We start from the raw sequence: 26814 nt of genomic DNA, 5'->3' as shown, positions 1-26814 counted from the left end.
CATTTTGAATGTCTTCTGTTTGGCTGAGTCGTCCGCTACGGTCTTCTTTGTGCTTATTTTCTTTAGCCCAGTCCGAGAACTGAGGAGGAGGAGGAGGAGGAGGAATCCCCTCGGACAGCCCTTTACCGGCTCAGCCCAGGAATGCCTGCTGGGTGGAGCCACCCTGCTACTCCACCCCCGCAGCAGCTCCATGGTGGGGTGGATCCTGTGCAGGCAGCAGTGATGCTCACGCTACTGGCTCTTCTCCGATGTACCTTCATAGGGCTGAAGCAGGATAGTGCCCAGCGCCAGATCCACAGGGGGAGCAGTCCAGAGGCAGAGGCAGCTGCCAACTGAGCTAAGCAGGCTGTCTACGATGGGTGTGGGGTGGGGGTGGGGTGGAGTGACGATGCAGGCCGGCAGGAGCAGCTGGAAGAAGGGCAAGAGGACGGGAGGCAGAAGAACAAGGAAGCTACGTGGCCAGGAAGCCACACACGGAGGGCCGGGTCTGGATGTGGCCCAGGCAAAGATCCAGCTGTGACTTACACGCACAGCCAGGCCAAGTGCGGAGGAACCAAAGGACTGCCTTGGAGGAGGAGACCGATCCTGAGGAGACCGATCCTGAGAGGGCTTCCTGCCGCCTCTAGTGGATCGCCACAAGGGGGCTTCAGAGCACGGAGACAAAGGGCTCCTGGATTAATCTCTGGCTCCACTTACTGGCCCAGTGGGGGAATGACTGGACTAGCAAGCCAGAGGTTGCCGGTTCGAATACTCACTGGTCTGTTTCCCAGACTATGGGAAACTCCTATATCAGGCAGCTCAGCAGCAATATAGGAAGGTGCTGAAAGGCATCGTCTCCTACTGCGCAGGAGATGGCACTGGTCAACCCCTCCTCTATTCTACCAGAGAAAAACCGCAGGGTTCTGTGGTCGCCAGGAGTCGACACCAACCTGACGGCACACTTCCCCTTTACCTCCTGCTATGGCAATGTTTAGTCTAGATGGCCTTTGGACCCCCCTCCAGGGCTCCGATGATGACCCTCCGTGTGGCAGCAGAGGCGCCTCCCAGAGTCTGCCTCCCACTTCTGCAAGGTGAGGGTTGACGATGACATCCTCCTGGCAGCCTCATCTGTAGCTCCAGCCAAGTTTAGCTCTTGAATCATGCTTGCCTATTAAGCAATTAAGCCTCAGCACCTAACCAGCAATTTTCTTATCTCTCCTTGCTTACTCTCAAGTGCCGTTATTGGAAAACCGGCTTTGTAGGAGAAGTTTCCTTTCTTTCGGTAGCAAACTTTAAATTGACTGTCTCTGCTCATTTGAAGCACCTTTCAGCCGAGATAAATGAGCCAAGAGAGGGCCCTGAGCTGATTGCGCCATCCTTCGCTCCCGGGGTTGAGGAGAGGCTGTGTGACGTCTGCAACTTTCACACCAGGCAGGCAAATCACCATGCAGTCTACACGCAGGTCACAGACCCAGCTCTCTCGTTCCCTAATTTTCAAATCTGCCACTACTAAGAGATCCCCAACCCATGGAGGAGTATCCTCTGTGCAAGAGGATATGGGTTAGAGGTCCCTTCTAAGGGAGTGTTTCCCTCTTCCTCGGAATCAGGTCCTCCTTCATTCTCCATGACAGGAGAGGAGCCATCAGCCTGGAACTGGGATGCCTCTATCACACCCCTGAAGGTCTCGTCCTTGTGCCTCTCTGACTCTCTAAGGTTCTCCAGATCAGCCAGATCCAAACTTGCCTGAGAGCCAGGGGTTCCTTGCACCGAGCACACACCCATGACTTCTGCACATCAAGCAGATAGTCATACATGCAAAACTCATAGAAAAATAGGAAGCTGCCCTATACTGAGTCAGACCATTGGTCTATCTAGCTCAGTACTGTCTTCACAGACTGGCAGCAACTTCTCCAAGGCTGCAGGCAGGAATTTTTCTCAGCCATATCTTGGAGCTGCCAGGGAGGGAACTTGAAACCCTCTGCTCTTCCCGGAGTGGCTCCATCCCTGGAGGGGAATATCTTACAGTGCTCACACTTCTAGTTTCCCATTCATATGCAACCAGGGCAGACCTTGCTTAGCTAAGGGGAAAAGTCATGCTTGATACCACAAGACCAGCTCTCTTGTCCTAAAGGTCATAGGAACATACAAAGCTGACATCTACTGAGTCAGACCCTCGGTCCATCTCGCTCAGTATTGTCTACCCAGACTGGCAGCGGCTTCTCCAAGGTTTCAGACAGGAGTCTCTCTCAGGCCTATCTTGGAGATGCTGCCAAGGAGGGAACTTGGAACCTTCTGCTCTTCCCAGAGCGGCCCCATCCCCTGAGGGGAATATCTTCCAGTGCTCACGTATGGTCTCCTATTCAAATGCAACCAGGGCAAGCCCTGCTTAGCGAGGGGGACAAGTCATGCTTGATACCAGATCTCCTCTCTTGTGCAAATACACTGGGAAGTGCCCCCTCTCCTGCTGGCTTTCTATCTTCATGACTGGTTTTGTTGGCAGTTTCAAACAACAACTCCAAATACTCTCATTAGAGTATTTGACGATTGTTTGAAAGTTAATTATTAGGTGCAGTTCTCAGCTATTCAACAGTGTAAACTTTCTTTCCTGAGAAATTTATTAGAAAATTGTCTAATAAATAAAATTAATAATAAATAATATAAACGCGAGGTAGTTCTCTTCCCACTGGGTTTCTTGGGATCAAGAGGGGTTCTTTTCAAGCTGTCTTCCCCACACACTACCCTGCTAAATTCCAGGCAAAACTCCCATGACACCTGTTTGCTAATTCCTATTCACTGTGTCCAGGGTGCCTCCTCTTATGTAGAGAGTAGGCTTCAAACTGAGGCAACCAGGCAAAAGAGAAACTAAAACTGAAAGCCACATAGCCACCAAAAGAAGCACTGGCAAAAAACCAAACACATACTTTAGAGGTGTGCACACACACACACACACACACACACACACACACACACACACACACAAAATGCAGTTTAACTCGAATTCGAATAGAATTTGAGCCAAACTGAGCGCTGCCAAAATGGTTTGGTCAAACCGGCCGGCTGGTCCTGTCCATTTGACCAAACTGGTTTGGTGGTTCAGGTGGCTAATTCTTGTCAAGGGGAATCCAGTGAGGATTCCCCATTACAAGTAAAGGGGTGGGGTATGCAAGACAAGTGGAGGGGCAGTTGGGCTTGGGGTAGAGGTAGAGAGATCCTGACCAGGGCCGCCACCCTCCCCCTCCAGCAGGGCCCCTCAAGATGCCCACACAGGAGTGGCATCGTTCTGGCTGCTGCAGATGTGCAGAGGCCATTTTTGGGGTGTCCGTGGATGCCTGGAGGCCACGTGAGGTCGTCTGGAGAGGCTGGAACTGCGCCACCAGTGGGTGAGTGTCTTCAGAAACAAAGCTTCGTGCCTAATTAGGGCTGGTGGGGGGAGTGGTGGAGCTGGCAGCCATGCTGGCCAGGTCAGGACCTTTCTGCTTCTCTTGCCACTCCCACCCAGCCAGCCCTCCACTGCCAGCCCTCCATCACCCCGGGGGTTCAGCTCACGGCTGAGCTGCCGAACTGGCCCTGTTGGAAGCAAACTGGTTTGTTGGTGAATGGTTCATGTACACCCCAGACAGGCAGACACAAACACTGGGACTTCTCCCCTAAAGAGATGCCAGCCACTCAAAGTCTCCCTGTCCTCCTCTTTGTGTTTGAAGGGGGGGAAGCTATTTTATGAAAAGAAAAGTTTGTGACCTCCTGAGGGCTGCTTCTCCACTTCCAAGCGGAGGCTTCAAACTGAGGCAATCAGGCTCAACGGGAACGCAGCAGCCCCCTCCCACCAGGTGTGACTCACATCAGCCCTGGCTGGCTCTTCCCACCCTCTCTCTCCAGGCAAAAGAGAAACTAAAACTGAAAGCCACTCCACCTCCGCCACCAAAACAAGCCCAGGCAAAAAACACACACACACACACACACACACACACACACGGAATTCTCCCCTAAGAAGACACCAGCCCCTCAAAATCTACCCCTCCTGCTGTTTGTTGGTGTGTTTGATGAAGAAACAGTTAAAAATAATAATAATAGAGAAGCTATTTCTTTCTCAGGGCTGCTTCTCCTCTACCCAGAGTAGGCTGCACATTAGATAGGCTGCTAGGCAGTGCTGGGGAGGAGTCAGCTGCCATGGTGCATGTCAGCACCAACCATGTTGGGAAATGTAGTTGGTGTTGGAAGTTAAGGACTTTGCGCTGTCTCTCATCTCAGACAGTGGAAGACAGACTAGTGAGTCGGAGGGCTAGAGGGTCAAGACATTGGTCATCCCTTCTCCACTGCTCTGATACCATCCCTTTGAAATGTAGATTGCTAATCTCAGGGACTAACTTCCTTCCTCTCTCTCTTCCCTACCTGCCCTTCTACCTTGCAACATGGCAAGCCACTCTCCCTGCACCATGTGTGCAGAGAAGATGCAGAATCCATCTGCATCCAGCTAGATAGGTAGATTAGAGATTCTAACTCCTCACTTTCCTATCTAGAATGGAGTTCCTTAATAAATGCCTTTTATATTGATTTGAAACTATGAATTGGCTCCAAGCTACTTTACTCTTTTACTTTATGCATGCCTAACTAAATCCGCTGTGTTGTGCCTCTGTGCACTCTGCTATAATGAGAAAGGGATTCTCTCACCACAGAGAATTCCCAACAGTTGGGCCTGATGGCTGCAGGTGAGCGGCATGTGTGAATGAGCCATCATAGACTGAACACCACAGGCAAAACCTTCAAATCACCAATTCTCTCTCTTTCTCTCCCCCCCCCACAATTCCTTTGGGACGGGGTCCATCCTCTTATGCTCTTTTCCTCTTCTACCATCCTCTATGCAAATAGCATTTTTGTTGCCAAGGTGTCTATCTGTGTTCTTCATAAGGAGGGGAAAGTGCCCCCACCATCTGCAGTGGGCTGGGTGAGTCTGTGGGATCAGGCCTTTTCAAAGCTCACACCCCGGTTTTGGAAAACTCTCTCCAGTTCTGCCCATGCATCTCCCCTTCTGCAACTTTGGTGTGTGATTTATGCGGGGAACTGATGGGGAGGCCGAGGGTCACCTGCCCCCTCCTTCTGTGCTTGGCTCCAGTCCCGACCACTCCTCGCCATGGCAGCTTGTTGAAGTGGGAAAAGGTGGTGGGAGTTCCAGCCGGAGGACTCTGAGGCTCGGTCCCTTGGCCCTCCTCCTAGACATGCTCTTAAGCCTGGCAGCATCTTTCCATCTGGAGGACTAGCAGTGGTGGGGATCAGGCTGTGTGGCGGATGGGTGGGGTGGAGTCCGTGTTGGGGGGCAGCCCTTCCTCCCTGCAAAGACAACGGTCTCCCCAGAAGCTGCCAAGCAGGGCAGCCCAGCCCCCGAGGCAAAGGCGCAGGCCCTGGCTGTCCTCCCGGGAGCCTTCAGCGCTGAGGAGGCCGTTTCCCATCCCTGCTCAGTGGCAGCCCCCCCCGGCCCCCGCATTCCCTGAAATGTCTTGAAGCCTCCTCTCTGAAGGGCAGCGTTGCTTCCTGTACAAATGGAAGCGACGTTCTGTCCCTAAATGTTGGACTAGTCAGACTGGCTGATGAGTCTGTTCCATGCCCGGAAGAGTGACCGGTCTGGTGCCGGGAGGGACTAGCATGCCCCCTTGCAGGGAAGCCCTCATCCCCCTTCCAAGGCCAGCGAAGGGGACACTGCAGCCCAAGGCGACTCCTAACGGCCCGGCCGGGACCTTTGCTCGGCTGGGTGGCTCTGGTGCTCGCCAAGGAAAGCGGCCCGGAGAGACGGGGCGGCTTCTGTGTATCGGCTGAGAGGCACCATCGGGGAGCAGGGAGAGAGCCGGGCCGTCAGATCAATGTCCGCGCTAAGGCACGGGGCAGTGAGATTTGCCCAGAGAGGAGAGTGATGGGCGGGGGAGGGGTGTTCCGGTGGGGGGGGGACCCTCCACTGCCCCAGGTCAGGAGATGCCTTCTAAGGGACTGCTCAGGACTGGAGACTTCTTTCATGAGGGGCAAGTCGGCGTCCTTTTCATTTCACCGCTGCCAAGGCTGGAGACAGACCATCCTTCCGAGAAAGAGATGAAATGGCAGGGTGGCAGTCCCGGGGCCCGCAGTGGAGGCGCAAGCATCGTCCTTTGGGCTCCCGGCCACCTCTCGTCCAAAAGCCTGGCAAGCTTCTGAAATAGCACAAACGCCTGCGGAACCTGCTTCGCCCCAGAGCTGGAAGGGAGGGGAGTGGGGAGGGGGCCACTGCTGCTGCTGCTGCTACTGCTGCTGCTCTGAGGGAGAACCCCTGCATGGCACCCAGGAGGTCCCAGCAGGCTCCGTCCCTGGCAGCTTCACCGGGATGCTGAACAGAAGCCAGGCTGCTGGGAAAGATGCCTGCCTGGAACCCTGGAGAGCTGCTGCCAGTCAGTGTTTGGAATACTGAGCAAGCTGGGCCAAGGGTCTGACTCAGTACACAGCAGCTGCCTCCGTACTCCAAGAGGCGCCATCCCTCTTCCTGGCTGTGGCTGAAACAGTCCTCTGAAGAAGCCATTCTCTGCCTCCAGCTGAGCCAGGGAAGCTGCAGAACCGCTTCTGGCTGCCTGTGAGACTTCGGGGTAAGACAAGGCCTCCGATTCATCTTGCCAGCAATCCAGCTGGATGCTGACCTTGACTGTCCATGTGGGTGGGGATTGCGCTGGCCGGCCAGGCCCCTACAGGCACCTGGTTGCCACTCGTTAGGCACACAGGAACATAGGAAGCTGCCATATACGGAGTCAGACCATTGCTCTATCTAGCTAAGTATTGTCTACTACACAGACTGGCAGCGGCTTCTCCAAAGTTGCAGGCAGGAGTCTCTCTCAGCCCTATCTTGGAGATGCTGCCAGGGAGGGAACTCGGAACCTTCTGCTCTTCCCAGAGCGGCCCCATCTCCTAAGGGCTAATCTTCCGGTGCTCATGCATGCCGTCTCCCATTCAATTGCAAACCAGGGTGGACCCTGCTTAGCAAAGGGGACAATTCATGTTTGCTACCACAAGACCAGCTCTCCTCCCTAAGTTGGCTGAAGCATCTGTAGGGTGCCCCACCTGCATGAACAGGAGTCCTGTGAACACACCCTGGAGGTATATCAATCGTGCAGTTCCCAGCTATGCACATATGTTGACCAACGCATGGAATTTCTGTCCACCTGCTGCCACATTCAAGAGCCTCCTTCCTCCTCCATATGTAGAGAAGAACATCTGCACAGGCTCAGAAGTATATTTTCTACATCCCCCAGTTCAGCACTGCTTTATTTTGTGCTCCACTAACAATGACTTTAAAAAAAAAAAATCTCATTAGGATACAATAACAGGGAGATTATTTTTATTTGATGTCAGCAAATTTGTGCCCATAAAAATGAAGGAGCAGCATGTTTTTCTGTATGGCATTTATTCCAGAACACCACCACAAATGGTGACATAAATAAGCAAACAAGTAAACCACGCTCTCCATCTGAGGTTTAAGGGGGCTGTTTTGCAGATGCTAAGGCCAGAGGCTGGCCACGAGGAAGAGATGGATAGGGACAGGGCATTGGGGCATCACCTGCTGAAATAAGAGCCTCCCCGTCTCTGACAGCTTTAAAGAAGTATCTAAAGACACATTTATTCACCCAAGCGAACAACTAGAATTGTGGTTTTAAATTGTTTTAATGTTATAATTTTTTGTTTCAATTTGTTTTACAGGTATGTTGTTGTGAACCACCCAAAGACACAAGTTTGGGGCAGAGTGCAAATGCAACCAACCAACCAACTAACCAATCAGCAAGTAATCAAGCAAGCTGGTGGTTCTTCATCTATGCTGGGCCCAGTCGTGGCTAATCCTAATGAGTCAGGAGGGCACCCTATGAGGCACAGCTTCCTCGGGTTGCTGCTCTCTTCCCCACCCCAACCCAGTCTTAACAGGAGCTGTGCTGCCTGCAGGCTGGTGGCCATTCATCAGGCAGAGCTGTGTGGACTCCTTTCCCACATGCTCCCCTTGGGGTTAGCTTGCATGCACGGCACCTGGATGTATGCCCTTTGCTCATAAGAGAAACTCATAAGTGGTGCTCACACCAACAAAAATTTCCTACAGGTTCTTTGGGAAAGGAAAACATCTTTCTGCAATGTTCACACATTCCATGCACAAATTCTTTCCCCCCCACTTATTATAAGAACATAAGAACAGCCCTGCTGGATCAGGCCCAAGGCCCATCTAGTCCAGCATCCTGTTTCACACAGTGGCCCACCAGATGCCTCTGGAAGCCACAGACAGGAGTTGAGGGTGTGCCCTCTCTCCTGCCATTACTCCCCTGCAACTGGTACTCAGAGGCACCCTGCCTTTGATGCTAGAGGTGGCCCACAGCCCTCCGACTGGTAGCCATTGATGGATCTCTCCTCCATGAAGTCATCCAAACCCCTCTTAAAGCCATCCAGGTTGTTGGCTGTCACCACGTCCTGTGGCAGAGAGTGCCGCAAGTGGATCACGCGTTGTGTGAAAAAGTACTTCCGTTTGTTGGTCCTAGACCTCCTGGCAATCAATTTCATGGAGTGACCCCTGGTTCTAGTGTTGTGTGAGAGGGAAAAGAATCTCTTTCTCTCCACTTTCTCCACACCATGCATGATTTTATAGACCTCTATCATGTCTTCCCACAGTCGTCTTTTTTCTAAACTGAAAATTTTTGTTCTTTGTTAATAATAACAACAACAACAACAATAATAATAATACCTGGCAATGGCTTAAGAATGGCAACTTGAAGAAAGTAACAGAGGGTTTAATACTGGCTGCACAAGAACAGGCACTAAGAACAAATGCAATAAGAGCAAAAGTCAAAAAATCCACAACAAACAGCAAGTGCCGCCTTTGTAAAGAAGCAGATGAAACCGTGGACCACCTAATCAGCTGTTGTAAAAAGATCGCACAGACTGACTACAAACAAAGGGATGACAAGGTAGCAGGGATGATACACTGGAACATCTTCAAAAAATACAAGCTACCTGTAGCCAAAGACTGGTGGGACCATAAAATTGAAAAAGTTGTAGAAAATGAAGATGCAAAAATATTATGGGACTTCTGACTACAAACAGACAAACATCTGCCACACAATACACCAGATATCACTGTAGTCGAGAAGAAAGAAAAACAAGTCAAAATAATTGACATAGCAATACCAGGGGATAGCAGAATAGAAGAAAAAGAAATAGAAAAAAATCACAAAATACAAAGATCTACAAACTGAAATTGAAAGGCTGTGGCAGAAGAAGACCAAAATAATCCCAGTGGTATTTGGCACCCTGGGTGCAATTCCAAAACAACTTGAAGAGCACCTCAACACCATAGGGGCCACAGAAATCATCATCAGCCAATTACAAAAAGCAGCTTTACTGGGAACAGCCTATATTCTGTGATGATATCTATAACAACTGACAATAAAATTCAGCCATCCTAGGTCCTTCGGAAGGACTCGATGTCTGGATAAAACAAACCTGTCAATAACACCTGTCTGACTGTGTAAACAAGAAATAATAATAATAAATAATGCCAAAATAGCACAATATAGCACAAATGTGCTAAATTGGCAATAAATCGTGGAAAAATGACAACTAGTGAAGGAATTGAGATGCCAAACAGAAACAACATAAAGAGTCTGTTACCTGAGAAAAGTTATAAGCATTTGGGCATTCTCCAAAGTGATAAGATCAAGCATGCTGAAGTGAAGACCAGAGTTAGCAAGGAATATATCAAGTGAGTAAGAAAGACACTGAAATCCAAACTCAATGGTGGTGACACTATCAAAGTGATCAACAGGGCAATTCCTGTAATCTGATATACAGCAAGTATTGTTGAATGGACACAAGCAGAATTGCATGCGCTGGATTGGAAAACCAGGAAAATAATGACCATCAATCACACCCTGCACCCAAGAAGTGATGTTGATAGGCTGTACCTGCCGAGAAATGAAGGTGGACATGGAATGTTGCAAGTCAGATATCTGTTGAAGAAGAAAAGCGAGCATTGGCGGAATACATGAATGAAAGCCAAGAAGAAATGCTATAGGTAGTGAGTACGACAGGACTGTTGAACATAAAGGAATCAAAGGATGAATAAAAAAAACAGCAGATGATGACTTGATGAGCAAAATGGCACAGCAAACCATTGCACAGTCAGTTCTTTAATAATGGACAATCAAAAGTCAACAATACCACAACATGGCAGTGGTTAAAGAAGGGGACACTGAAGAAAGAAACGGAAGGTCTCATTTTTGCAGCCCAAGAACAATCACTACGAACAAATGTTATAAATGCAAAAATTGGTAAGACCCAGAAAGACAGTAAGTGTTGATTATGCAAGGATGCGGATGAGACGGTTGAGCACCTTGTGTAAGGAAAGACACAACAAAGTTGCTGCAATGATCCATTGGAATTTTTGCAAGAATTACAAATTGCCTGCAAACAAGAATTGGTGGAATCATCTGATTGAGAAGGTCACAGAAAATGAAGAGGCAAAAATCTTTTGGGGTTTTCAAATACAAACTGATAGGCATTTAGTGCACAATACGTCTGATCTGACAGTCATTGAGAAGAATTGGATTCTGATAATTGATATTGCAATCTCAGGGGATAGATGAGTCGACGAAAAACAACTGGAGGAAATAACTAAATACAAGGACCTTCAAATTGAAATTGAGTGGCTATGGAAAAAGAAAACAATTGTGGTGCCAATAGTTGTGGGTGCCCTTGGTGCAGTACCAAAAGAACTTGAACCCCATCTCGACACCTTAGGCATCAATAAAATTACAACACATCAACTACAAAAGGCCACACTACTTGGGACAGCACGAATACTATGACACTATATTTAATTTTTCTTTAGTTATCCTAGACCCTTGGAATGGGCCTGATAATTAAAGTACCAAATCCAGTCAATAACATCTGGTAGACTGTGTGTAAATAGTATAATAATAATAATAATAATAATAATAATAATAATAATAATAATAATAATAATTCTGCGACAATATCTATAACCATTGACAATAAAATTCTGGCATCCCAGGTCCTTGGGAAGGACTCGATGTCTGGATAAAACAAACCAGTCAATAACACCTGTCTGACTGTGTAAACAAGAAATAATAATAATAATAATAATAATAATAATAATAATAATAATAAACATTTAAATCCTGCTCTTCCTCCAAAGAGCTCAAAGCCGTGTGCATGGTTGACCCTTTGAGGTGGGTGAGATGGACAACCCATTTGCCCCATGTCTGAGCAGGGATCTGATATCTCATGGCTTCTCCAGCTCATGAACTGTCCCAGCTAGTCCAGAATTTTCTGCTCTGCTCTCTACAGAGGAAGAGGAGGAGGAGGAGGAAGAGGAGGAGGGGAAGGGACTTATTCTCCCTCCCTTGGACTTCCTGGGTGGTTCCTACTATAGGGCTTGTGGGAGAGCTGAGCTGGGGGAATGGTGAAGTCTTCAGGGCCTCTGGAGCCAAAGCAACTGCTTGGATGCAAACCCTAACTCTGTGTGTATTGATCCTTCATATTTAAGAACCAATCCACACCCATGATTTTGCCTGCTAGCAATAACCATTTTCTCTACAGGCCCTTAGCGAATTGGTTGGGGGAGAAGCCTGATACTCTATTTTCCTCCCTGTACTATGGCACATTTTCACTCACAAAGGCTCCTCCTGCTTGTGTCCAGTCTTTCTTTTAAATAAATCCCAGACAATAAATGGCTAATCAGTGTTCAGTATAATGAAGCCACATGAAATACTATTCATCTGAAATAGGAAACCGAAATGTTGCACCGATTGACAGAGACAAACCCAGACCCAGAGACGTCCCTTATCCAACAGTCAGCTCATGTGATTTATTTCTCTCCCATGACAGCCCTGAATCTTACCCCCTGTTTGCATTAAGAGCCACCCACCCACCACTTTTGTGTAGAGGTCGATGCAGCTGTTTACGATGGCCATCCCAACAGGTGTCAGCTTAGCAGCCCCCTGTTTTCTTTTTCAGAACTCACAAAGGTCTCCTACCCAGCCCAGCCCTTTGTGACCCTCTGGTGGAAAGCAAAGCATACAGCTTTGTTATTCTGATTGCCTTCCTCAAAGTGCTTTGAAAGCTTTTGGAGACCTCATAAAGGCAGCCGCTGCGAGATGACCCTCTCTTCGATGCAGAGAGCAAAATCGCAGATCTTGCTGGGCTTTATTAGGGAATAAATGTAGGCTGTTAAGTGTGTCAAAATCTTTGCCCGGTAATGGATGGCGTGTCCTAAATGGAGAGCTGTCTAGGAAGTAATGGAAATGGATAGCCAGAGGTCTCCCTCTAATTGGGAAAGATTGTGTTGTGATGGCCAAGTTTAGTCGCTGTGTTGCCAGCTGAACACTGAAGGATGAGCGGCGGCAGCACACGCTTGATGGCCACAAGGAAGGCTGAAGACGCTGCAGCCAGCTGTGTGGACAAATGCAGGCTGGTGCCTCATCCATCCCAGCAGAGTGGTGGGTCAGGGACCCTTCCCCTCACCAGCACACATGAGTTTATTCACAGGAACACCCCCCCCCAAGAAATCCCTTTTGACATTTCAGCTTGTTAGATTTGGACATGAATGTCTTGAACACTCTGCCCTGCACCTGAAGCTCACAGGGTGATTTTGGGCAGGTCTCTGGCTCTGGGTACAACCCCATACAGGCCAAGAATGAATGAGAGTTGCAGGGTCCAATGGGGTGTACCGAATACCATCTTGGCCAGAGTTCCCAATGCAGGATCCGATCCTTGCTCATAGGGTACAGTGCGTATGCTATGCTTCCTACACAGCCATCTTTTGCTACCATTGCCTTTTCTCTGAGGGACCCTGTAGGGGTGTGCAAGACATTTTTGCTTCCTGGTGTTTGTTCATAGGCACTTTCACTGTTAAGAGGTTCATTTGGTTGTTACCCTTTCATCCAAGTCCCCATGTCCAAGTGGGTGGTGCCTGGCTGCCTCGGTTACCCCACCCACTTCTATAGTGGGGCTGCTTAATTTGTGCTCTGGGGGAGTGACAGGCTTGCCCCCTTTTAACTATTCAAAGCTGAAAATGAAGGGCAGAACTCCTTTTGGCATCCTGTCCCTCCACAATGCCCTGGATGTTATATTCCCCCAAAGCATTGCGGGGGGAAATGGTGGCCACCAGTGGAGGGTCCCCATCTTTTTGTGTATACACTTCCCCCCACCCTTTATGCCTTGGAATGACAGATGTCCAGGGCACTGTGGGGCGAAAGAGCTGCTGCCAGAAGTGGCCATCCGCTCGGCCACTCCTTTCCTCCTTTAAAGGGCAAACAAACAAACAAACAAACAATCCTCCTCTTCCTCCTCCTGTTACTGCCGCTGCTGCTGCCATGCTTCAGGAGGTAACCCCGTGCTTATGAAAATGAGTGAGATCTTGAATGAACCAAGTGATATATGTGCCCTTGGGTTCGTTCAGGAACTTTCCCCATTTGTTTCATGACAAATGAAACAGGAATCGAAAGGGCTTGTTTTGGGCCCCTTTCCACCCATCCGGGCATGGAGTCTGGCCATCTGGCCTTGCCTGGCCCTCACAGAGCAGCTGTCTGCTGCTGCTGCTGCTGACCGTGGGGAGGCCATAGGAGAGCCCCCACTCTGGGTCCCCCCACGGGTGTGGCTGCCCTTGGCTCCCACTGGCCCTGAGAAGAAAGGGGGGTGGAAGAGGAAGGAATGTGAGCTTTCGGGAAAGGAGACCAGGACCTGAAGACAAGAGGAGCGGGGTGAGGGGGCAGGGGTGGGGGCAGCAGCATGTGCCGAACTGAGCTGCTCTGGGGAAACGGATGTCCACAGGCTGGACCTCTGGGTGCCATCCTTGGAGGTGAGGGGCAGGAAGCACAAGGGAGTGTGCTCCTTGCCTCCTAAGGGGCCATGAGGAAGGGGCCTTGCACAGCAGGCAATGGGACCCGCTTCCATCTCTCCTTGGCATGTGGAAGGTCCCAGGCAGGCTCAGCATTTTCACTAGTTCTGACCCTTGTCACGCCATGCTGTAAACTACTTTAAGAACTTGGGCTTGTGTGACGTCATGGGATAAAGTCTAAAGAAGAACAATAAACGACAACTACTACGGATAATTGTATTCTGCTTTTCAACAAAAGTTCCCAAAGAGAGGCTTACAGAGAGAAAGAAGGATAAATAAATAAAGATGGCTCCCTCTCCCCGAAGGTCTCACCATCAAACGCCCTCTCCCCTGCATCCAAATAACTGCAAAGCCACGCTCACTTAGAAGGATCCATCCAGGGTCTCATGCAGCCCACCCATTTCCACATTTTACAACTCTGAGCTGCTGAAAGAAGGACATTAGGAGGTGATTTGAGGTTGCAGAGGAAGGCTGTTCTGTGCAGCTGGAATTCAGAAGAAGAGTCAGGAGGACATCTCTTAGCAACACCTGTCTCCTCCATCCCCTCCTGGCACCAGGGATTTTAGGGGTGCTTCATCCAAAGAATTCCAGTGCTCTCTGGGACCTGCTTGCCTGTGTTTGTAAGGCTTAGGGCTGCCGATGTGTCTCTGGTGCTGGGCTGCAGCGGGAATCCCAGTTTCCTCCCCATGCCAAATCTGCTTCTTAGAAACACCAGATCTGATGGGAATCTGAGACTCCCCCTGCCCAAGAAACCAAGTCTCCGACTCTCTGTGTGTGTGTTGCACAAGCCATCAATATTTTGCAAGAAAAGTGTGCACCAGGAAGCAAGCAGCCAGTTGTGGATGGCCCTTCTAAATTGCTGCTGCTTAATGATGCAAATTTTGGCTTTGATCTCATTAATGCCGCTTACAAACAAAACATAGCTTTTGCTAGGCTTTTAATTTTTCATTCCCAGCGAGATCAAACCCTGCCCTGCAACTGGCAATTAGACACTTTTTTCTTTGGGAACACCAGAAACTTGAACACACTGCATTTGAAATGCAAGTGCCGGGCGCATTTTAATAAGGGCTGCCCTGGATCCAGCTGTTCCAGCAGAGACAGAACTCAGAGGAGCTGCTGAAGAGCTGGCTCTGCAAAAGAGGCAGGGGCTTGGCCTCTCCCCCCACCCCACCCACATCCAGCCCACCCCACACTCTGATGGCTGGCAGCATGGGACTGGGGAGGGAAGGGCGGGGCGGCGCTGGCATCACGACTCCTCCTGCCAGTCTCCACCACACCTGCTGTTTTCTGCCCATTCTACTTAGACACGAGGCGTTGGGTGAAGCGAGGGATGTGTCTGCCGTTTTAGTGGAGCATCAGATTCTGTCAAGAAATGCAGAGGAGCAGAGCCAGGGGCGTCACTATGATAGGGCAAGGGGGGACAGTTGTCCGGGGGCCCACTGCCTTGGGGCCCCCCCCGAGGCAAGTCACATGACTGACACCCCCAGCCACGCACCCGCCCAGCCTTCCTTCAGTTGTATTCCTTCTCCCAAATTGATGTGAGTGTGAAGACCTGGAGCTACCAGAACAGCATGTCTTTCTCTAGGACCATTACATGACTTGCATTGTCCACAATATACAAAAACTTTAAAAAAATAATTTAGGATGATGTTGTATTGTGGCACATAGGGGTGTGTGTGTGTGTGTGTGTGTGTGTATGTGTGTGTATTACGATGCTTTTTGTGACCACTCTTCAGCCTCATTTAAGATTTCTTTACTTCATGAGCTGAGCTTCAGTGGTGGCGGGGGGGGGGTGCATTTTAAAATCTTGTCTCGGGGCCCACTCCCACCTTGCTACGCCTCTGAGCAGAGCCCACACACAGACGTGCCCAGCTGGGCTCCTTCCCTCGTCCTGCTCCTCAGAGGCCGCTGGCAGGGCTTTCTCCTGCTTCTGCGTTGGCCAGACTGGCTGCTTGCGTGAAAAGCCCCTCAAGGCCCTGCCAGGAATGGTGGCGCCCAGGAGGGGGCCCTGCAGTGGCGGCAGCCTCTCGCAGGTGTCTTCCTCTGCCATGGGGGGTGGGTGGTGGGTGGGTAATGGGGTGGGGGATCTGGGCGGGCTGAAGTCTGGTCTTTGTCTGAACCCATTTCCCGCGAGGTTTGTTTATCTATCTATCTATCTAGATGTATATGTCGCCCTCCTCCCAGAGGACTCAGGGCAGCTTCCTAACACTAACATACAAAGCAACACAGTTTTATAAAATACAGCACACATAACATCACAACCACAACCCCCTACAGGACTCATTACAAGACACAATACCTATGGATTACGGGATCACTCTACCCAGTGATTCAGCCCCCAGCCCCTGTTCCCAGTGACAGGCACGAATGGCCCAGCAGTTCTCTCTCTGTCATGGGGTGAGGCATCTCAGAAGAGCCTCCGGGGGATGGGGCAAGGGGGCCCTTCTGGGCCAGGGGCCCTGGCTGGACAGACCGCTCCTGTCCCACGGCTGGCTGCCCCTGCAGCTGGGTCCAAAAAGCAACGGAGGAGGGCCAGAGAGTGGTTGGCGACAGCCCAGCGGCATCGCCCCTGCCCCCATGGCAGGCTAGAAGTGTGTGTGTGTGGGGCTGCTTGAGGCTGGTCTCTCACATGCCAAGCCCCCTCCGGTTGCCGCCAGGACCTCTCCCGCTCGTTTGCCCCTCCACCCCCTCTAAGGCCGGAACCTTGTGTCCCATTAACTGGTATGCATGATAGATTTGTGTGTGTATCTGTGACACCAAAGAATAAGGAATTAGGCATAATACACAAAGAAGGCCGCCCAGATTTGGGAAGCTGCGGGAATATGGCACCCCTCCCCTTGTCCAGTCCCCACATCTGCAAGGCCTAAGGCCCTTTCAGCCTTGTCCACTCCAACTTGCTTTAATTGCAAACTCTCTGCGCTGTTTTTTGGAGTCTGTACAGAACCGAGCACACCATTGGCTTTCGACTGATGCAAAATAGGATTCACGCTTGCATGATGTTTGACTGGTGGTTGGCGGTCTCTGCTAATTGCCGTTTCTCTTTTAAAAAGCCCCATTGATGGCCCTTGGAAAGTACCAGTGAAGAGCTCAATCGCAGCTCCTCGATTGCCATGGCAACAGTCTGTAGGCTGTGACCGCCCCCCCCCCCCCGCCAGCCCCTACCTGCTGCAGTTCTTTGCTTGAGCGAGGGTGTGTGTCTATGCCGTACAAAGGCGGCCTCCCCTTCCCTGCAGGGAGACATGGCTGCCGAAGGCGGAAGCCTTCAAGTGGGGAAATGCTGTCTGGCGGAGAGTGCATCTGCTGCCCTGCCCTGCTGTTCTGCTCTGAACGCTGCTGGGGCTGCAGAACCATCCTGCCAAGAAGCACAGCTCTTGCTCCGTGGCAAAGCACCTGCTTCTGCTGCAGAAGGCCCCAGCTTCAGCCCCTGGCATCTCATGCATCAGGGTCTGGGCGGAAGAGCTGGGAAAGGCCCTTTTCTGCCGGAGACCCCCGGACGGAGGCCTCCTGCTACCACCACCCTGAGTGCAAAGGACCAAGTAGCTGCCTTCAGACAAGACAGAGCTCCATACCTTCACCAGTTCATGTGATGCATTTCAGAGTCACTTTCCCGGTACTGGCCAGTTTGCTTCTTTTCCTCCTCCTTTCTCATCCCCCCTTTCCTGAAAAGTCCTGAGGGGAGAGTAGGCTGACAGTCCCGTCTCAAGCACCAGGACCTACCTGTGGGAGGACTCTGCGCTCTTTCCAAGGCCCTTCTCAGTCTCTGTCCCTCTGCCATCCAAAGATCGACGGGGCCTCGGATTTCAGGATTTAGACAGGTGTTGGAAACCGTTTTCTTTCAGCAAAGGCTTCCAGGGCGCTTCCCAGAGGAGACCCTGCAACGGGGCCACGACGTATCTCGGAAGGGGGCTTCCACACTTCCTGCGTTGTGACACTGCAGACCCTACGTGGACAGCAGGGTGCCACACACATTTCCAATGTCTTGTCTCCAATCTAATCGCTGTGATATAGTGCTATGACGTCGTATATCCGGCATAAAAAAGGTGTTGTTTTTCCGGGTTGTACATTTTCATGAGACTGCACCCTCTGCAGGTTTTGTGTTTTGAATGCGATCTGCCGGAAGGAGGCATTTAGCCGCTTTTGAGCAGCTAATCTGGAAAGTGCCTAGGTGTGCTTGTTACCCTCCTGTTACTTTTAACACAGAACTTTGTGTCTGGTTTACTCTTTTTAAGAATTGTGAGCTGCTTGGAGTATATCTGAATACAGAAAAAGGAACAGGGCATAAATAATACACACTAAGCAAACTCAGATCTTCTCTCTGATCATTCCCGGAAGCATGAGGGAGTCTGAGCTTTGTATCCAGGCCCACTTGCTTATTTGCCTTAGAGCTGAGTTGGGAATTGAACTCAGAGGAGACAGTGTGGGACGCAACCATTTCACAGCCTGATCTGGCCCTGTGCATGTTTATTCAGAAGCAAGACCCACTGAGTGCAGTTATTCGTATATCATAGGGGCAAGCCAAAACACAGACAGTAACAGAAAATGGGAACCAGTTAGACCTACTTCCGGCCACTCGGCGGATGGTGTGATGCTTCCACATTTTCCTTTCAGATCAGCCACGTTTGTCAATCATCTCTGCTCTTCCTCTGCTTGATGAAAGCTTTAATTATAGCCCATCGTGGCAATGCATCTGAGGAAGCCAGCTGGCAATATTTAAGTGTTATTAGCATCAATACGGAGAGCTGTGATTAAAACCATAATAATAAGGGGCCCCCCAACTCGAGGTCTGATGAGCAGGAAGCCGTGATGAACACTAAATCAAACTCCCTGTGAAAAATGACGGAAATAATAATGCTTATTGGACGCACATTTTTGAGGGGTTGTGAAGGAAGGTATCTATTTTGCTGATATGACAATAATATCAATCAATCTAATTACATCTTGTTTGCATAATTGCATGCAATTTACATGAACAATGTAGTTCAAGCTGGAGAAAGCCAAGACAATCGAGCTGGGAAAGGAGGCTGGGAACCTTGAGTCTTTCTTCACTTCACAAGGAAGGGCTGGGGATATTCTCAGACAGTTGGGACATCTTTAGTCAGCTGTCCTTCCTACGCGGCAAGAGGCAGGCAAGCCATTCCATGCACCAGCCACAATTTGTCAGTGGGGGTTTGGCCCAGCCCTAGTCAGATAAGGTCATGGAGGAGGAGAGGCCTATGATAGAGGGTAAATGGAACCTCCAGTTCAGGGGCTGTCTACCTCTGAGTACCAGTTGTTGGCTGGAGGGCATACAACAGGAGTGGGCCTTCCTGCCCTGCTTAAGGGGACCCCACAGGGGCATCTCGCTGGAAACAGCATATTGACTGGATTGGCCCACTTTGCCCAGGCTCATCTTGCACTCTTAGTTTTTCCGCACTTCTTAGTAAGCCAAGATATTGTATGCCAAGAAATGCCACCATCTTTTGCAGCCTGGAAGTGCTGACCCCATGAACTAACTTACATGTGATTTGAAGGAGTCTGGCGTCAGGCTTGCCTCGAGGGTCTTTGTGCAAAGTGGAAGTGAAAAGCAAGGATAGTGGTCTCATACACAGCCGGCAAAAGAACAGGCCCTCACCCCAAGGGGGTAGAGGCAGGGGGATGGTAAGGGCACGAGGGGCAAGCCGAGGAAGAAGAAGAAGAAGAAGGGATCCTTACACTGGGTGGCAGTTGGGCTGGGGGAGGAGGGAGAGGTGGGAGAGGCTTTGCAGGAAAGGGGCCTTCATCACTGATACTGTGGACGTGGGGAAGAGCAGAAGCAAGCCTTTTCCAGACAGACGGGACTAAGAAAGTGAGGGGGGGCATTATTTGAATGCGGCAATTACTTGCTCCCCCCCACAATCCAATCCAGCAACCGGGAGGGTCCTGGCCCCTGGCAAGTTGCAGAGCACAGGACCCTGTGGGTGCCCCTGAGATAGGATGTGCACGGAACTGGTCCGGAGGCCCTTTATGGGCCTCCAAACCAGTTTGAAGGCTGTGGGGGGGTGTCTCCCTTTAAGAGCGGGGGGAGGGCGCACTTACCCCTCCCTCCGCTTTCCCCCCGCCGGCATAGGGTTTTTTAGTAGCCCATCGGGGTGGCAGCATAATTCCTCTTCCGGATATGACTGGAAGTTGCTGACGCTCTTAAAGGGAGACCCCCACCGCCTTCGAACTGCCCCACCGCGGTTCTGTGCACATCCCTACCCCTGAGCACATCTGAGGGTGGAGAAGGGAAGGGGGGTGATGATGGATGGTCAACGAGAGGGGTCTCCTCTCCAGCGCCTGGGCCTCCCCTGCCTCAGGACTCCCCCCGCCCCTGAAGGATGTTCAAACCTTCTTCTGCAACAATGATAAACCTTTTTCATCAACCCAAGTGGTGGAGGTGGGGAAGTGAAAATGACAGAGGGGGTCTGCAGCCCCATTGTTAAACTGGCCAGGTTTGGGTGAACAGGTATTGACCCCGCCATTGTGGGTGAGGATGATGGGAGTTGTAGTCCATCAGCATCTTCAGAGCCAAGACTGGGAAGCCCTAGGGTAGATGGCCGGGTGTGTACACTTCATAAGGATGCAAGAAGAGTTCTGCTGGTTCAGGTGGCAATAGATCCTTCAAGCCCAGCATCCTGGGTAATGCCTAACCAGCTGTCTCTGGGAGGCCCACAACTGGGGCATGAAGGCAGTAGCCATGGCCAGTGGTTCTCCTTTAGCGACTGGTATTGAGAGGCATACTGTCTCTGGACGTGGAGGTGCCATTAACTTATCATGGCAATACAGCCATGGATAGACCTCTCCTCTTCCTTGATGAATTTGTCTAATTGCCTTTTAAAGCCACCATCTCTTGGCCATTACCAAATTTTGTGGCAATGTGGTCCATAAGTTAGTGTGTGGATACATGCTGGGTCACATCCTGTGCAGCCTTCCGTGGGTGCTTTGTGCTCTGGGGGCATGGCTGCTTCTTCCAAATGCAAGTTACAGCACCCTTGTGCTACAGTGCCCTTGTGTGCAAACACTAAAATTGCACGAGGGAGTGGCACAGTTGCGCAGCCATGATTCCCACTTGCATCACTTCAGCTTTTGTGCATGTGTGTGCTGCAGTGCTACTTATGTATGTATTTACTTATCCAATTTTTATACCTCCCTTCTAACAGGCTCAGGCTTGCAAACTTGCATTTGGAAGGCAGAGCAGCACCTGCAGGGTGTAAAAAACCTGTGGGGCGCTGTGTGGTCATCTTCTCTTGTCTGTCCTGAAACCACTGCCCAGTTATGTCACTGGATGACTCCAAGCACAGAACTAGGAAGAAGAGGAGGAAAGCTTCACTTCCTCCATACGGTACGTTGGCTTACAAACCTTTATTGTTTGCCCCCCCCCCGCTGCCTTTTAGTAGTCCTTGCTTAAACTCCAGAGCTCCAGATGTCTAGGGGGTCCCCCCATCTCTCATCCTTTGGGCTGCCCTTTCCCACACCTTCCCCAGCAATACGATCCCCATGGTCTTTGTTCTGAGAGGGACAGTATCCGGAGAGCAAGGTGGGCTTTGCCCCAGCTGTGGAGTGGAGGCGCCAGTTTCAAGGTGGCTGAGTGGGCATGTTGGTGTGCCAAGGGGAGACAAAAGTGGCCCCAAACAGTCACTTGTATCCAGAATTTTGAAAAACCCCAGAGTGAGCTCCTTAATAATGCGAGTACTTTGACGAGTGACCTAGATTTTGATTAATGAGCTGGATAATCTATTCTTTGCTAGCTGGAAGCTACAGAATTTGGAGATATTTGTGCCTGCCTATTTAATCCCCAAAATAGGTTAGTCTTTGTGTGGCTGCACAGATCAAAAAAATATCTTTCATCAGGCTGATGAAATAATGGGGTTGTTTTCTTGAGGATGCCGGGCAATTGTGTACATGAGCTGATGCAAATGCAGTTGCAAGAGAGGGATTATCTGTGTCAAAAGAATCAGAAGGCAATAGGAGCCTGCTTTTGATTAACCATGCCCTTTCCTGATTTTTTTTCTGGCAGTGGGGCGGGTGGGATAAGGGGATATCCGAGATACCACACATTCCATTGTTCTAGAAGTACACAAATCCAAGTCCTTTACAGCTATCAAGAGTGACTGCTGCTGATCTCAGGTAAACTGCAGATGAGCCATGCTCTTCATGGGCTGGTGTCCTTTACCTGTGGGGAAAGGTAGGCGTGGGCTTTCAAGAGCCGTCTCAGTGGGTCCTTTTGCTCCAACTGGCACTTGCCCACATGCATACAGACTAGCCCATCAAGCACGGCATCAGCCCCCAGGCTGCCCCCCCTCCCCTGCCGCTGCACCAGGCAGATGGCCCACTTTTCATGTCCGTAATCCACCCATCAGTCATTTCTATGTGTGGTCCCTGCTTTGCATCCAACTCTGCCTGCACACCAGCTTACAATTAAAATCAGTACAAAAGCAGAATATCCGGAGGGCTCTGTGATGTGTGAATGGCCGTCTCTTTGCGTCCCTGGCTGTAGATTACACCCCCCCCCCCAGGTTCCAGGCTCTTAATCCAGAACAAGCTGCTGGAGCAGAGTGATGGCAAAGCACAGAGGCGATCTCTCTGCTGACCTGAACAGCCCACTGAGCTCATGCCTGTCTACACGGACTGGCAGTAACTCTCCAGGGTTTCAGTGTTCCCCATCCCTACCTGGAGATGCTTCCAGGGATTGAACCTGGGACCAGAGATGCACCTAGGCTATTTTGGAGCCTGGACCTAAAGGCCTTTGGAGGCCCCCACTCTCCTGCAAATTAAGCATCATCCTGCTCTGCCGGGCAACCACACCACCCGGAAAAGACTAAAGAGGATTTGGAGGCCCCCAGGGGCTGTGGAGGCCCTGGACGTCGGCCCCAAAGTCCAGGGGTAAGTACGCCTCTGCCTGGGATGGGGACCTTCTGAAAGCAAAGCAGGGGCTGTGTCACGAGCCACGACCTCCTCCTCCCCCTCTCACCCCTTGAAGCCCTCCCCTCTTGCCTGTGGGCTTCTTGAAGGCATCGGGTGGGCCACTGTGGGAAACAGGATGCTGGACTAGATGGGCCTTCATGGGCCTGATCCAGCAGGGCTGTTCTCATGTTCTCTTCTGGCCCCTGGTGGTTGGTGATGGAGACCAGGTTCCAGGCTCTTGACTCAAGACAGGGGCAGAAGGAATGGAAAAAAGACTTGAGTGTTGGCTGGCTGATAGTGCAGATGTCAGCCCACAGAAGCAGCCCTTCTCTTCAGCTGCAGAGTCTTTTGCCTCTGGCAGTTGGTGAGATAGCCCCAATTCCTGGTCTGCTCCAAAGGGAAAGATACTTTAAAAAAAGGTGGCACATTCATTATTCACTGACCACATAGCTATAGAGCACATTCAAAGACCAGCTACAAAACTGTTCAAGGGATGGTGTGGTGATGGCATGGGTGCTGGCCAGTAGGTGCCCCCCACATGGCTTATTTCTGTAACAACCTTCAGAACTCTTCTTTCTAAAGCTTATCCCAATGTGAGAAAAATGGGTGTTTGTGCAAAGAGCAAAAGAGCTGAACCCAGCCATTCCCCACCCTTCTTGAAAATATCCCAACTCTTTCCACATTCTGGTCCATGTGCACTCTCTGGTCTGCCTTCTGGTCCATGTCTTATCTCATTTGCAATGAAACCCAAAGGAACAAGCATTCCTCTTACTATTGGCACATTGGGACGAAAACCCCCAACTTCAAGTATATGCTGATAGGATCCGAGCTGTCGGTGACGGACCAGGAGAGGGATCTTGGGGTCGTGGTTGACAGCTCGTTGAAAGTGTCGACTCAAGGTGTGGCAGCTGTTTAAAAGGCCAATTCCATGCTATTGTACAAAATGATGGTGCGACCACACTTGGAGTACTGCGTACAATTCTGGTCACCACATCTTAAAAAGGACATTGTTGAACTGGAGAAGGTACAGAAGAGGGCAACCAAGATGATCAGGGGCCTAGAGCACCTTTCTTATGAGGCAAGACTACAACACCTGGGGCTTTTTAGTTTAGAAAAAAGACGACTGCGGGGTGACATAATAGAGGTCTATAAAATCATGCATAGTGTGGGGAAAGTGGAGAGAGAGAGATTCTTTTCCCTCTCACACAACACTAGAACCAGGGGTCACTCCATGAAATTGATTGCCAGGAGGTCTAGGACCAACAAACGGAAGTACTTTTTCACACAACGCGTGATCCACTTGTGGAACTCTCTGCCACAGGATGTGGTGACAGCCAACAACCTGGATAGCTTTAAGAGGGGTTTGGATGACTTCATGGAGGAGAGGTCTCTCAATGGCTACTAGTCGGAGGGCTGTGGGCCACCTCCAGCCTCCAAGGCAGGATGCCTCTGAGTACCAGTTGCAGGGGAGTAATGGCAGGAGAGAGGGCACGCCCTCAACTCCTGTCTGTGGCTTCCAGCGGCATCTGGTGGGCCACTGTGTGAAACAGGATGCTGGACTAGATGGGCCTTGGGCCTGATCCAGCAGGGCTGTTCTTATGTTCTTATGTTCTCTTATCCTCAGGAGTGTCCATTTCTGTGAAGATCTATGGCATGCATGCTTCTCACTGACTTCCTCCTTTCCAGTTCTGCAACATCATATTTGAGAGGGGGCAACGAGAACTATACACAATATATCCCAAATATGGCCACATCATAGATTTGTCTTACAATGCTATCAGTCTTATTTTCAGGTCTTCGCCAACAGAACTGGAAATATTTATCCCCCGCCCAATAATTTTGGAAGGCACATTTTCAAGACCTGCTTACAACTCTTTGATTTTTCTGCTTATCTTGGAGGAGGTGGGTACAGCAATAATGTGTTAAATGGTGATTAGATTTGCCAGATGGATCTTGGAATTCCAGAGGAACTCATCAAAGTCTGTTGCAAGTGTGTTTTGCTTACTTGCAGAGAACTGGTGGGGCCCATGTGTCATAATGACATCATCAGTGCACACAACACCTGCAGGCATCTTTGCAGACTTTGCAAGGGAAACAAATTGGGGAGATATTTTCAAACCTGTTAAGTCCCCCCCTTTTGTGCAGATTCTGCTCATGTGTCCATAAATTATGTGGAGGCCAATCTCCACCTCCAAACTTGGTCACAGATTTTTCCATAGAATTTTTCACCATTTCCCCATCTTTAAAAATGCTTTGTTCTCTCACTAGGTGCCACTGTTTGCTGTGTCTTTTGTCTATAATGCCCAATACTGTGTGTTCACAGTTCACACACAAACACACAAACAATGCTTTAGTGAACCTTTTTAGTGATACTTTTTGAATGGGGCAGTACAAAAATGTATTTAATTTTTAAAAAATGCTGCCTCTTGTATGTTCCCATCCAGAAGTGATATCCGGTTAAAAACAGAACACTTTGGTATCTGCTCTGCTTCCAAACCCAGGGGACCCACTGCTGGAATATGGGGGCCTGATATGGAGATTTGTTCATGGAAACAGACTTCTCTGTGCAATACTTGGAACTGTGGGTGTACAGGAAGAGCAAGAAATAAGAAAAATAAATATAGAAATGCATCTAAATGCTTGATGGCAGGCATTCAGTTGTCGATAAGGCCATGCAAGGACTTTTGTTTTGTGCCATAAGTCTATTCAATTCCATCAATTAACACTTCATTTATCTATGTATCCATTTATTGACATTGCGTTCATTCAGTTATACACCCATTTGTTAAAATTGCATTTATTTCTGTACGTGGCTCCACCCACCCTGCTTTTCAAAACCTGTTTAACGGGTTTTACAGTTCCAGCACTGAGCATCGGTGGCAAAGTGCCTTTCCTGGTGTGATTGAAGTAAGTAATACGTTTATTTTGTGACCACTGGCCATAACATAATCAAAGCATAGCAGAACATAAAACATAAAAGAGAAACAAGAAAGAACTCAACATACCATAGAATTATTTCTACTCAAACTAAAACCAATGCTACTATTTAGGACAGAGCATGGCAGCTATACATTTCTTTCTGAATTTAAAAGAAAGTAAAGCGAAAGTGGCAATTTGACAACTGACATATGGACACACATCTGCAAGAAGATTTAAGTCAAACATTCCACATCGAAACCCTTAAATTTATCTATTATCTGTCCCCGCATTTCCCCCCTGATCACATCATAGATGGAACAGTATGAAACATAGTGGATAATGTTCTCCACTTGGCCAGCACCATGGGACAGAGGCGCTGTTCCACTAGACGTTTGCAGAATCTCTCTTCAAGATATGCCAGGAGCATAGTCTGGAAGCGTAACATAGTGAAAGCCATTCTCAGTGGCGCACGGGTCACGTTAGCCAGATACTGTGAGACGCTTCTGTGTCTCTTATAGTAGCGGCACCAAAGTGAGAACTTTGAAGCCTGCACGGGGGCAGCCTCTCTACTGGCATCCCGTTCAAGGAGCTGATCTCTAATTTCTTCTCTGCTCCAAGATCTAAGTCACCAGAGGCGGGGAGTACAACTGCAGGGTATGAGAAAGAGGTTTGGGCCACAGATTCCCACCCACACAATATGAATAGCAAAATTTGACTAGGTGATGCTCCAGGAAGCTCTCTAGTTTCTTGAAATATCTTAGCAATGCTAGATGGACTCTATTGGAGACTGAAGGTAATCCCAGCTCCATTCTCAGGTAGGCAGCAGGAATGCCCCGGGGACGGCCCAAAGTCTTCCTTAGGATATTGTTCTGGACTATTTCCAGCTGGGCAATAATCTTCACATCCCACCCCCAAATCTCAACACTGAACAATATCTGAGATCTCACCTTGCCCTGGAATATTTTAAGGGCAGGGGCTATTAACTGCCCTCCTTTAGAGTAGAAGTCTAAAGGCCCCCACTGTACATCAAGCAGTTGCTAAAACAGTGGAAAGGTCTGCCTTCTATGCAAGAGACTTATGGAAGGAAAAACCCAGATATTTGAAAAAGGAGCTTT

Source organism: Hemicordylus capensis, chromosome 1, assembly GCF_027244095.1.
Source record: "Hemicordylus capensis ecotype Gifberg chromosome 1, rHemCap1.1.pri, whole genome shotgun sequence".
In the NCBI taxonomy this organism is placed as follows: Eukaryota; Metazoa; Chordata; class Lepidosauria; order Squamata; family Cordylidae; genus Hemicordylus; species Hemicordylus capensis.
This window is presented reverse-complemented; position numbering follows the sequence as displayed.